We start from the raw sequence: 9,774 nt of genomic DNA on the forward strand, positions 1-9,774 counted from the left end.
CATGCGGGTGCCCATGGCGACTCCTTTGGTTTGGAGGAAGTGGGAGGATTGGAAGGAGAAGTTGTTCAGGGTGAGGACCAGTTCGGTCAGTCGAAGGAGGGTGTCGGTGGAAGGGTACTGGGTGGTACGGCGGGAAAGGAAGAAGCGGAGTGCTTTGAGTCCTTCGTGATGGGGGATGGAGGTGTACAGGGACTGGGTGTCCCTGGTGAAAATAAGGCGTTGGGGACCGGGGAAGGGAAAATCATGGAGCAGGTGGAGGGCGTGGGTGGTGTCCCGAACGTAGGTGGGGAGTTCTTGGACTAAGGGGGACAGGACGGTGTCAAGGTACGCAGAGATGAGTTCGGTGGGGTAGGAGCAGGCGGAGACAATGGGTCGGCCGGGGCAGTCAGGTTTGTGGATTTTGGGCAGGAGGTAGAAGCGGGAGGTGCGGGGTTGTGGGACTATGAGGTTGGAGGCGGTGGATGGGAGATCCCCCGAGGTGGTGAGGTTATGGACGGTCTGGGAGATGATGGTTTGGTGGTGGGGGGTGGGGTCATGGTCAAGGGGGCAGTAGGAGGAGGTATCTGCGAGCTCGTGTTTGGCCTCAGCGGTGTAGAGGTCGGTGCGCCAAACTACTACCGCGTCTCCCTTGTCTGCTGGTTTGATAGTGAGGTTGGGGTTGCAACGGAGTGAGTGGAGGGCTGCGTGTTCCGAGGGTGAGAGGTTGGAGTGGGTGAGAGGGGTGGGGGAGTTCAGGTGGCGGTTAATATCGCGGCGGCAGTTGGCTATGAAGAGGTCGAGGGCAGGTAGGAGGCCAGCACGGGGTGTCCAGGTGGATGGGGTGTGTTGGAGGCGGGAGAAGGGGTCGTCAGAGGGTGGGCGGGAGTTTTGAAAGTGCCCAATCTCTGAAGATAAGGTGACTCAGGCTTGGCTAGTATGTGGGGCTCTTCTGATGTTGGGGTAGTGTCCCTATCTCTGATCCAGAAAGCTCATGTTCAAGTCCCACCTGCTCTAAAGATATGTCTTAACATATCTGAACAGCTTGTTAAAAACTTTCGAACAGTTCTATTGCTCTAACTCTACCAGAGGTGAGACAGAAACTCAGTTTCTTTGCATGAACAACACTTCGGGCACATTTTCTGCCAATGTTATTGTGATGTTGTTCTAATGAAATTCCATTCCAAATATCTTCCAAAGCTAAACTTTAAACTTATGTTGATCAAAAGACATAAAAATTTACAAAACTGTTTTTCATTTTCCCGCGGACAACTTTCAACAAATCCTTTAGAATTTGCTAAGACTATAATTATTCAGCCACAAACTGAGCCAAAGTACCTTATTACTTTAAGAAACCAACTTTCCAGTGAGCTAGGTCTGTGTGAGTTTTACATTAAATGTGGATCAGCTCAACATGCCAATCCTATTTGTTGCTGCACCATTTCATAAGTTTGCAACACTGAAAATGGAGGAGGTAGTCAAATTCTATTTCCAAATTAATACATAAATCAGTCTTCTATTTATCAGAATTCAACTCCTGCAAGTAAGTAAAATAAAGCGAAACTAAAACTATATAGCTGATATCTTTAATGATCATTGGAGGATTTATATTCCAGAGTAAGTGTGTATAATGTATTTGTATTAATGGCTGAATGGTTATAATTCATCATAAGATGATAAACCCAACCTCATGTAGAAATCGATTTTCCTTTGAGCTATAAACAACAAGAAATATCTTGCTCTTGAGGGTATAATCTCAGCATTTATTAGCAGAACCAACTGACTTAATTTAATTGTGTTACTATGGTTGTATGTCGTGAGCTTTTTCTCCATGGAAACTAAGTTTGATGGCATAACCCTTTTATTAAGATATATAATCCATGCTGCACCTTGCAAATGCATTTTGGCTCTTATTTCTATTTAGCTCTCTCTGAATGTTTAATATTATCCTAATGAGATGCAGTAATGCAAGCATTATAATATTCAGTGTGGTCAATAGCGACTGTCTTTATCTAGTGTCAATGGGGGGTAATGATCATAAATTTAGGTCAGTAACATTAGTAACCTATTAACATCAGACTGCTTTTTGAAAAGGACCTACTATCAGTTGTCCAAAATGTCAGGCTGGAATGGCCAGTAGGTCCCTGTTAGGATAGAAATCAAGGTTTAATGTGTAAAAAGGATCGTGATGTTATTTCAGGTCAGTATCATAAAAATTGCCGAGTTCCATGAACATTAGGACCAATCAGATTGGCTAAATGTTTTGGATTAATTTTGTCCATTGCCATCCTGGGACCATTGGTTTGGATGCAAGCCTTCAATTTATCTTGCTGTTAGTCACACTAAACTGATCCCGAAACCTCAAGCTGAACCAGAACACACATTTGGCTCATTGCAGCTTGCCAACCAAATAGAAAAGAGGCCTTTAGAGTGACCAGGTAAAAACAAGGACTGCAGATGCTGGAAACCAGAGTCTAGATTAGAGTGGTGCTGGAAAACCACAGCAGGTCAGGCAGCATCCGAGGAGCAGGAAAATCGACGTTTCGGGCAAAAGCCCTTTAGAGTGACCACCCAATCTTTGGCCATTCCCACTAGAAATAAGACAAAACCCTATCATTAACCTAGGTGTAACCTTATCATTAAGGTTACACTTTAAAGTGTACAATAAGTTAAGGGTCTCCTTGTTGCAATCAGCATGCACTAAACAGGACCATCAATCTCAAAGCAGTGCATTTTGGGAAATCAGAAGCATACTTCTCCTCTGTGAAGAACAGAAAAATGTGGGAATATGTTTATGAATTATAATAGGAAGTCTTTTAAGAAATGGCTTTGTGTCAAGTGCCCCATCAAATGTAATCACATCTCTGAGATCATTGCGTCAGAGAATGTGTATTTGTACTGAAGTTTATCTAAAGAGCAAGAAAATTTGTGGGCTGAGCAGAAGTGGTCACTCAAACTGCATTTCGTTTCCTAATGTCGAACAAACAGCATTGTGAACAGAGAATATAGTATACCAAATTGAATAAAGCACATTGAAACTCATTGATTCACATGGTAAACATATTTGAGCTGTTAGATGATGAGAAGAGAGGAGATTTAAAAAAGGCAAATCTCTCATACTTCCAAAGAAATATACTTTCAGAAAGGGAATGAATGTTGAAAGTGACTGTGGAATGAATCACAGGCTATTGTAAAGGGAATTATTACTTTGGGATGGTTAAAGGAGAAGCCGGTGGCATTTCACTGGAAGTAAGAGAAACAGCAGTTGATTATTAGTTTAATAAGGTGGTTGGTGGGATGGAAGATGAGGATAAGGGAAACCCTATCATGTTTCTGGGCAGGTGGAAAAGATGAAAACAGAAGTACAAGAAATGGAACAGACATCATTAAGGGCCTCACTAATCATGATTGTGGGGGTAATAAGGAATTCTCAGTTGAGGAAAATGAAGACATCCAAGTAGTGATGATATGGAAAGTTCACTTTAGGCTCTCACCATTTCCTTCTGGTCCATGAATCTGGTCACCTTTGTCACCTTGTAGTAGTGATATCTACACTCTTGTAAGTGAACAGTAACAGGTTTATTGAGCTGACTATATCAGGATTTCAGATGAAGGGCTTATGCCCGAAACATCGACTCTCCTGTTCATTGGATGCTGCCTGACCTGCTGTGCTTTTCCACTTTTCAACTCTATATACAATGGATGGTAAGAGTGGACATCTTATTTGGAGCCCTAAAGTCCCAGACTCCAGTTCCAAGTGATCTGATGATATAGTTTGTTCACAGAGGCTCAGTAGCTATAGAGTCATAGAGTCATAGATATGTACAGCATGGAAACAGACCCTTCGGTCCAACCCATCCATGCCGACCAGATATCCTATTAGAGCAAAGAGAATCTATGCTTAGAGTAAAGGTATAAGTCAGATGTAGATGTGGGAGTCAATGGGCATATAATAGACATTGGTGATAACCTATCCCACAAATAGGGATAGAAAAGTTAGAGAAGGAAAGGCAAGAGTTGGACCATACGAAGGTGATGGGTGGAAATTGCAAACAGTGTTGTTGGAGGATGGACAGCTTCCAGGTTTAAGCATATCAGGAAATTAAAGCTAAAACCAAAATCAAGAGGCGAAGAGAGATGACTAAACACTGATTGTTAGAGATTTGTGTTGTGAAAATAGAGAAAAGGTAGAGAGAGAGACAGATCACTTCAGAAAAAAACAGCTCCTAATGATAGAGCTGAGGCAGATTGAATCTCTGTCAGTAATGCACAATAAATCCAAAAGAGAACAGGACTCCCAAGAGAAGGGAGTCAGAGAGAATATGTTTAGGTCCAAAGGAGATTGTGGCAGGAGTGTGAGTTATGAGGGAATTTTTTGCCAAAGGTGAAGATTTTAACTGTAAGATTTTGAGGCCTTGGTGATTTCATTTGTAGGTCAACGATGAATAATGAGTGCAACAGATTTAACACAAGGATGAATGCAGCAGAGTTTTGGACGAGTTGTAAATTAAGGAAGGCAAATTTAAGGAAGGCAGTAAATCAAATTCTTGAGTCTAGAGATGTCATGTAGAGTGCAACATTCGAATGCTCTAAACTCAGGCACGAAGAGTGACATGAGCAAGGTACTCAAGAACTATTGTTAGTTGCATGCCAATAACCCAACCTTAATTTAGAGTAAAGAATGGGATTCCTCCCAATTCACATTTAAAAGCATAACTTTCACAATGTTTTCACTAAACAGTCGATTTTGTGCCTGCTGTTGCTGTGTTACATTGTTTTTCTAGGGATTTCAGTGATCTTGTGCCAAAGCAACGATAGCAGATTGGGATAACCCTGTAGGAAATGTAGGAACTTCTTCCATTGTAACTGTACTTATTAAAGAACTACCAAGCAAAACTTAGACCAAGAGAAAAACAGCATTATTGGTGCAATGATACATCAGTCAATCAGGTATGTATCTGTTGTACACCCTCAAGTATGATATTTTGAGGTCAGATAGGTAGATGTTTGATGCAAAACCTTCTTATTGTATAAATGCATTTTTTTCACCCAGAGCATTATATACAGATCTAATGAATTTCAGAGAAATTATCATTAAGGCAGGTTTCCTACAGCTTTCAATAAAAGGCAAATCATTTTGTTTAGATGTTTTAGATAGAGTTGCTCCCTGAGGTGAATTGGGGGTTAGCCGAGTTTTAGGTCATTTAGCTCTTGTGTATAGATTTTACCAATAATTGTAGGTGACAGCCATGTCTAATACTGTATGGTTTAACAAAGAATGGCAGCAGTAAACTGAGATGAGGACTGCAATTTTAAAGGATTAGTTTCTACATATGGAGTACTTAGTTATGCAAGAAGTTGCAATTATATCATATAAGGCATGGATAATCAAGCTGTCCTTTCACAGCTGATATCCAGTTGAGGAAAACATCTTTAAGGCCTAAACCTCATAGCTCAGAACTCATGAATCTATCAAAAATCAATGTTAACTTGCTAGAAATGTGTTTCTTTCTCTTGTATAATAAACAGATCAGACTTAGAAAGAATACAAATTGAGTATCATCTGAAATGTGCTTATATCCATAAGGGTCAGTTATTGATCCGGGAGAACTACTGGGAGTTTATACACATCTACTTATCTTCAAGACTACAGAGTTTCAGCTTGGATTTTCTGTGAAGCTGCAATTTGTTCAGATGAGTCAACTTGTGGAGTCTGCCTCTTTCTGATCACCACTGATGACTTCCAGTTGTGCCACAACTTCATTGACATGCAAGGGAAAAGCACAATTTGCATTTATCTGATTCCTTTCAAAAAAACAAGACACCTCAAAGCAATGTACAGTTGACTGAGTACTTTTCCAGTGTAGTTACTGTTGTCATGTATGAAATGTAGCTAGTGATTTGTGTACAGTCAGCTCCCGCAAACAGCAATATGGCAATCAGAGAACAATTTGTTTTGATGACCAATGTTGTATAAGGTCTGAAAGAGTTAATGTTGAAACTACATGAAGGTTCACCCAACCAGATGATGTCATTCAGCCTTGGTGAGGGAAATCTGGAAATAGCTCTGGATCTTGAAGTGGACAGCTGTGTCATCTATGTCTCTCAATTGTCATAGTGACAATATCACAAACTAATATCGTTACTTTAACTGTAGTTATTTCAGAAAAGCTATGGCACATGTCCAAGCAGTTGGGACTTGAACCTAAACCTCTGGCCCAGAGGCAGGGACACTGCAACACAGGTTCCTAACTGGTTAATGCATTTTGCATCTGATTGCCATCATGCAATTAAATATATATTGTTGAGATAAGAGCCTGTTTTTGCTAAGACTCATTAGTGATTGTTCCTCTACCAATGTAAACCAAGCCCTTAGATCCAGCCAAACAAAGAGAACATCCTTCCACATGGTGATCAGTGATGGGCTTCATCGCTTAATACCCCAATGTGAAAAAAAACTATTAGAGTAAGGAAAAGAAATTTCCAAAAAAATAGTGAGTTTAAAGCTTTAAGTTTTTATCACTTAGTCACACACAGTCAGCAGCTGCAACTGCTTGAACTAACAAGTAGTCAGTGAGAACTATGGGAAAGACCAGCTCCTCGAAAACCGCGTTAGGGAACTGGAGCTGGAGTTGGATGAACTTCGGATCATTTGGGAGGCAGAAGGGGTTATTGACAGGACTTACAGAGAGGGAACCGGCAGGCCATTCCCCTCAATAATAAGTATACCGTTTTGGATACTGTTGGGGGGGGATGACTTACCAGGGGAAAGCAGTGGGGCACCTGCTGCTCAGAAGGGAAGGAGGAAGAGGAGCAGAGCAGTGGTCATTGGGGACTCGATAGTTAGGGGGACAGATAGGAGGTTCTGTGGGGACGAGAGAGACTCACGGTTGGTGTGTTGCTTCCCAGGTGCCAGGGTCCGTGATGTCTCTGATCGTATTTTTGGGATCCTTCGGGGGGAGGGAGAGCAGCCCCAAGTTGTGGTCCACATTGGCACCAACGACATAGGTCAGAAGAGAGATGGGGACTTGAGGCAGAAATTCAATGAGCTAGGATGGAAGCTTAGAGCTAGGACAAACAGAGTTGTTTTCTCTGGTTTGCTGCCTGTGCCACGTGCTAGTGAGGTGAGGAATAGGGAGAGAAAGGAGTTGAACACATGGCTACAGGAATGGTGCAGGAGGGAGGGTTTCGAGTTTTTGGATAATTGGAGCTCTTTCTTGGGTAGGTGGGACCTCTACAAGCAGGATGGTCTTCATCTAAACCAGAGGGGTATCAATATCCTGGGTGGGAAATTCGCTAAAGCTATTAAGATGGATTTAAACTAATACAGCAGGGGGATGGGAACCAAAATTGTAGGACAGGTACAGAAGAGAATGAGAGTAGAGAGTTCCCAAATCAAGTATCTGACACTGGCAAACGAGAACCTGGTTTGAAGTGTGTGTACTTCAACGCGAGGCACATCCGAAATAAAGTGGGTGAACTGGCAACGTGGGTTGGTACCTGGGACTTCGATGTTGTGGCCATTACGGAGACATGGATAGAGCAGGGACAGGAATGGCTGTTGTAGGTTTCGGGATTCAGATGTTTCAGTAAGAACAGAGAAGATGGTAAAAGAGGGGGAGGTGGCATTGTTGATCAGGGACAATATTACAGTTGTAGAAAGGATGTTTGGGGACTCATTAACTGAGGTAGTATGGGCTGAAGTTAGAAACAGGAAAGGAGAAGTCACCATGCTGGGAGTTTTATATCGGCCTCCGAATAGTCCCAGAGATGTATAGGAAAGGATAGCAAAGATGATTCTTGATAGGAGTGAGAGAGACAGGGTAGTTGTCATGGGGGACTTCAACTATCCAAATATTGACTGGGATCACTACAGTACGAGTACTATAGATGGGTCAGTTTTTGTCCAGTGTGTGCAGGAGGGCTTCTTGACACAGTATGTAGACAGGCCTACAAGGGGCGAAGCCACTTTAGATTTAGTACTGGGTAACAGGCCTGGCCAGGTGTTAGATTTGGAAGTAGGTGAGCACTTTGGAGACAGCGATCACAATTCTGTTATGTTTACTTTAGTGATGGAAAGGGATAGGTGTACTCCACTGAGCAAGAGTTACAGCTGGGGGAAGGGAAATTACGATGCCATTAGGAAAGATGTAGGAAGCGTAGAATGAGGAAGGAAACTGCAGGGGATGAGCACATTAAAAACGCGGAGCTTATTCAAGGAAAAGCTCCTGTGTGTCCTAGATAAGTATGTACCTGTCAGGCAGGGAGAAAGATATAGAACGCGTGAGCCGTGGTTTATTAGGGAAGTGGGATCTCTGGTCAAGAAGAAGAAGAAGGCTTATGTTAGGACAAAATGTGAAAACTCAGTTAGGAGAATGACGAGAGTTAAATTAGGGTCAATCAAGGATAATAGTGGGAAGTTGTGTGTGGAGTCAGAGGAGATAGGGGAAGCACTAAATAAATATTTTTCGACAGTGTTCACTATAGAAAATGAAAATTTTGGTGAGGAAGATACAGAGATACTTGCATCTAGACTAGAAGAGATTAAGGTTCACAAGGAAGAGGTATTAGAAATACTGCAGAGTGTGAAAATAGACAAGTCCCCAGGGCTGGATGGGATCTATCCTAGCATCCTCTGGGAAGCAAGGGAAGAAATTGCCGAGCCTTTGGCATTGATCTTATCTACAGGAATAGTGCCTGAGGACTGGAGGATAGCAAATATGGTTCCCTTCTTCAAAAAGGGTAGTAGAGACAACCCTGGTAATTACAAACCAGTGAGTCTCACTTCAGTTGTTGGTAAAGTGTTGGAAAAGGTTGTAAGAAATAGGATTTATAATCATCTAGAAAAGAATAATCTGATCAGGGTCAGTCAGCATGGTTTTGTGAAGGGCAGGTCATGCCTAACGAATCTTATTGACTTTTTTGACAAAGTGACCAAACAGGTAGATGAGAGTAAACCGGTTGATGTGGTGTATATGGATTTCAGCAAGGCATTCGATAAGGTTCCCCACAGTAGCTATTATACAAAATGCGGAAGAATGAGATTGTGGAAGACATAGCAGTTTGGATCAGTAATTGGCTTGCTGAAAGAAAACAGAGGGTTGTAGTTGATGGAACATGTTCATCTTGGTGTCCAGTTACTAGCGGCGTACCGCAAGGGTCGGTGATGGGTCCTCTGCTGTTTGTTATTTTTATAAATGACCTGGATGAAATCTTAGAAGGGTGGGTTAGTAAATTTGTGGACGACACTAAGGTCAGTGGAGTTGTGGATAGTGACGAAGGGTGTAGTAGGTTTCAGAGAGACATAGATAGGATGCTGAGCTGGGCTGGAAGGTGGCAAATAGAGTTTAATATGGACAAGTGTGAGGTGATACACTTTGGATGGAGTAATCAGAATGCAAAGTACTGGGCTAATGGTAAGATTCTTGGGAGTGCAGATGAGCAGAGAGATCTCGGTGTCCATGTACACAGATCCCTGAAAGTTGCCACCCAGATTGACAGGGTTGTTAAGAAGGCATACAGTGTTTTGGCCTTTATTAATAGAGGGATTGCGTTCCGGAACCAGGAGGTTATGCTGCAGCTGTACAAAGCTCTGGTACGGCCGCACTTGGAGTATTGTGTACAGTTCTGGTCACCGCATTATAAGAAGGCTGTGGAAGCTTTGGAAAGGGTGCAGAGGAGATTTACTAGGAAGTTGCCTGGTATGGAAGGAATGTCTTACAAGGAAAGGCTGAGGGCCTTGAGGCTGTCTCATTAGAGAAAAGAAGGTTGAGAGGTGACTTAATACAGACATACAAG

The sequence above is a fragment of the Chiloscyllium plagiosum genome, chromosome 4 (genome assembly GCF_004010195.1).
Source record: "Chiloscyllium plagiosum isolate BGI_BamShark_2017 chromosome 4, ASM401019v2, whole genome shotgun sequence".
NCBI classification, from domain to species: domain Eukaryota; kingdom Metazoa; phylum Chordata; class Chondrichthyes; order Orectolobiformes; family Hemiscylliidae; genus Chiloscyllium; species Chiloscyllium plagiosum.